The sequence below is a fragment of the Coenobita brevimanus genome, chromosome 15 (genome assembly GCF_032717465.1).
Source record: "Coenobita brevimanus isolate Jiangsu-jjx chromosome 15, ASM3271746v2, whole genome shotgun sequence".
Lineage (NCBI taxonomy): Eukaryota > Metazoa > Arthropoda > Malacostraca > Decapoda > Coenobitidae > Coenobita > Coenobita brevimanus.
In genome coordinates, this window is record NC_136968.1 from 1,482,554 (window position 1) to 1,487,311 (window position 4,758).

Genomic DNA, 4,758 nt, shown 5'->3' on the forward strand with positions numbered 1-4,758 from the left:
ACACAAATCACAATTTAAGCTTTAATATAGTATTACAGTTAATATAACTACTCTGAACTACAATATGTGCACCTTTCAAAAAAATATAATTTAAAGACTTACAGTACAGGTATACATGGTAAGTATATGTATTTATGTACATAAATGTTGCATGTATGCATTATTATGTCATGAAAAAATTATTCCACATGAGGCTTCTGAGAAGCCATGATTTTTAAAAACATAAGTATGTTATGTTGACAGCCATAAACATCCTTAACCCCTGCAGTCCAACGATTTTTCTTTATTCTTGCAAACCTCAAATGATTTTATTCCACTGAGAATGCTTTTGGAACTGGAGAGAGCAGATTTATCTATCTATCTATAGCCCGACGCCCTAATCCCGCAAAGGGTGGCCGCAGACAAAACGCCTCCAAGTCACTCTGTCACCCACCATTTGACTCCCCTCCCCCCAACTCACCCCCCCCTCCCTCATATACCTCTCAACTCCATCCCTCCACCTCATCCTCGGTCTACCCCTCCCTCTCCCTCCCTCCACCTCACCTACATACACCCTCTTAGTCAGTCTTTCATTCTCCATTCTCTCCACATGTCCAAACCACCTCAGTGTATTTCTCCTAATCTTTTCAACCACATCCACATCTACCCCACAACGTTCCTTCACTTCTTCATTCGTCAACCTGTCCCTCCACGTCACTCCACATGCTTTCATAAATTCATTCACTATGAATACTCTCCACAAGAGCTAAAGTGACACATAGTGATGAAGGACTAATGAAGAAGTAATGTCATTTTAGTGGAGAGATTAGTCTCCTGAACCTGAGATTGTTCATATTGTTTATAAAGACTCCAACACGCTTGCATGATTTGGCTTGGTCACCTAATGGCATCATTCCATGCTGCTTTATCTCCGGCAGCCTCCCTATTCAGTCTCTTATTGCTAAGGTTGCACTCTATGACCTTGTCCCAGGTCTTTTTTGGTCTGCCTCTTGCAACCCTACCTCTGACATTCACATGTCTCACCTTCTGCACCCCCTTTACTTTATTGCAGCTACCAAGAAATGATTAATTCTACTCAGGAAAAACATCCAGTTGTGATGAGGACTACGGTTACAAGGTTTCTTTTTATTCTTGCCACTTTCAGATGATTTTATCCCACTTAACACAGCCCCTAGTGATGAAGGAATTAATAAAGCCTGTATCTAACACCTCCAGTACTAAAAGTCTCCCCTAAGCCAGATAAATTCTGATGGTGGCAAGAATAAAACATAAGATCCAGAGGAAAGTGGTAATCCCTTTCCTAGGAGAGCTTTAACCTCTGTTGAATAATGAAATCGCCCGGGGGAAGCAGGATTAAAACAGAGAGGGATCAGAGCAGTGAGGTGGGTATATCTTTTTTTTTATGAAAGACAACTCTATTTTCTCCTTGCTAGCACCAAACTATTTTATTTAGCCTAGAGAGTCCCCTGGTAGTGAAGAGAGTAATGAAAGCTGTTTTATACCAATTCAGTTCGGTCTCCTCTGTGCAAAATAAAATAGTCAGGATGCAGTAAGACAGAAAAATAAAGGTATCATGGTAATGAAGTGGTATATCCTGATCTCTCACTACAACCAGTGCTTAACCCCATTAGTCTCAAGGCAGTCCCTTTTAGTTCATTATTGCTCTTCATATCATTGTAGTAATACCATGTTCTTTATAGAGGCTCCAACATGCTTGCATTTGTTGGCGTTGGTCACCTAATGACGGCTCTCTATGCTACTCAATCTCTGGCAGCCTCCCTATTCAGTCCCTTATCCCTGAGGCAACACTCTAAGACCAGGTCCCAGGTCTTTCTTGTTCTGCTTTTCACAACCCCACCCCAGACATTCACACTTCTCACCTTCCACACCCAATTGTTATCCTCCATCCTCTCAACATGCCCAAACCATCTCAATCTACCCCTCCTCATCACAAAACCAATACACTCCAGTCCCATTCTTTGTCTTAACTCTTCAACTGCATCTCTAACCTCTCCCAAGGTATAATTTTGTCTGTATCTAACCCCTACAGTTCAAAAAGTCTATCCTACACTGAATAAATGTGTCAGGGCACACCAAGAGTAATATGAAGAAAAGACATCACCAGATTCAAAGGGTTAATACTAGGGCCATATTCTTTTGTCCACTGCAAGTTAGAATTACATCTGGCCACAACTCACACCCTTCCACACTTGCCCATCCTCCCTCATTTTAACTCCATCACCTGTAACTTTAATTCTACTTTGAAATAGACTATAGTTGCTTTGTTATGGAAATAATCTATGAATGTAGTACAGTACATGTAAAACCTCAATCTGCCATTAAATACCATTTTTTTTTCTTTTTATGTGTCCGACTCTGGGCACAGGCTTCACAGCCTGCTATCAAGGCCCAGCAGTCCTCCTACATACCATACACCTCTACATGTCACCATCTGCTGAAAGTGGATGCAAATTTCTGTTGGGTAAGATCAACTAAGACTACTGTATAGGTATCTGAACCAATGCACTCACAGTACTTTTAAATGCTCATTATAAGTCCCAATTTCTTCCAATTTTTTTTTACCATCAACCTCTTCAGTCTGATTATGTAATTTCAATTTATTCTTGCTCACTCTAAATCATTTTATTTCAATGATGATGTTTTTATTATACTCTTGCTACTACCAGGTGATTTTATTCAGCTTGGGAGAGATTAAAAGTGGAGAGGTTAGATATAACCTTTGTTAACCCTTTCATTAAGAGAGACCTTCACATAAAATTATCTGCATATTGCAATAATAACACTAATAATAATAATAATAAAAAGTAATAATAATAATAATCATAATAATACGCTCCTCATGGGGCAACGTAGGATTGGACAATGAATGAATGAATGAATGAGAATAATAATAATAATAATAATAATAATAATAATAATAATAATAATAATAATAAAAATAATAATGATGTCAGTTTTACCTAGGCTCTGACTGACAAGATGGCAAATCATGCACTATTTACTTGTGCTGTTTATCCAGTTGGTGCTGAATTTCTCTCAGATTAACAAAACTATCTGATGTCAGCCTCAATATCAGTACCCACACCAGCAAGGGGGTCAAGATAATTCTACTTTTGGTGAAACTGCCAACATTTTTCACAACCTACAATGTTACAGGCAAGCACATTGACAACAGCAATCCATCACCATCATCATCATCATCACCACCAAAATCAACTCAACCTAACCAATTCCCATATTACAAGTGGGATGCGTAAAAAAAAAAAAAAAAAAAAAAAAAAAAAAAAACTACTACCACTGTCACCACCATCACGCACCCTGACACAGTACAAACCCCACAGTAAATAGAGAAGGAAGCCTGTGATGGTCCTCGTGGCAATGTGTGGCCAGATTCCATTCATGCTTGTCTTGGGTCATGATCCATGGAGGCTCCTTGGCATCTTTTCCTTATCCATGTTTATTTGTATGCGAAATACTATCATTCTTCTGTAGTTAATACCCTGTATATGCAAACTATATCCACACTAGAAAGATATACTGTATATTGCCAACAAAACAACACAAGGCCTAAGCTATAAAGTGCATACTATTTATTATTCCAGCTCTAAACAAGCATCTTCTAATCCCTTTTCAGCTATGGAGTACCTGTACACTATATTATACTGAGCATATATGATGATACTACTCAGTAAAAGCACTGGATAAGAGAATAGTCTATCCACACTAACAATGAAAACTGTGTAAAACATATCAAAGAACATTCTGTTGAATAAGCACAGCCTTTGACTGGATAAAATTACATCAGTGGGTGGGGCTTATCTTGTCACCAAGAAGTGGATAAATAGTAGTTTCACATTACCCCTTGTATGGTGTGGGGGCCTGAGGCTTGGCTACTGTAATCCACAACATACTGACACGTAGTCACTTTGATATTTTGTTACAGCTAATGAAAAATCCATTTCATCCAGTGATGGAAGAACCCTGCCCAACCAAACAGTAAGGGTTGGTGACCAGCCTACATTGCTGGTGCCTCTTGGGTACTGTGAATCTGCCCGGCACATGACTATCACTTCCTCCAGCACCTCACACCACTAGACTATCAAACATCATCACAGCAACATTTACTAATTGCAGCACACTCCCCACCTGAATCATCTTACATTACAAACTAAAACCCATCTCCGACTTACATACAATATAGTAAGTTACATCCTCATTATAAGTTTTTTTTTAACATCAATTTAAATTAAAGAAAACTGCCCATTAAAGTTTTATTGCCATCTATACAGCTAATATGCCAGAGTTCCTAAATTTACTGTATCAACTGTATGGAAAAGTGCTACTTTGAAATACATCCCTGGCTTATAACAAGGACAACCCGACAAATACAGTGAACCCTCGGTTATTGCACACTTGGTTATAGTGGTTTTAGTTATCACTGCTGGATGAAACTCTGAACTCCTGCCATAATCACACATTTTTTAGCTAAAAAACATCATTACTGCGCACCTGAGCTGGTTTCTGCCAACAATGATGGTGCAAAACCTGTGGTTCTGGTGGCTTTAAGGGATTCAGAGATAAGGCCCAACTTGATGAGTTTATCCCTGGTGGTGGAGACCACTAACTCTCCACTCCCTAGGGTTGAAACTCAAGCCCATCTCAAGTCCATATATTGTACATGTTCCTTCCTTACTGTGCCCTTTTCATCACTTACCATAACAGTAGGTACATAAGTAT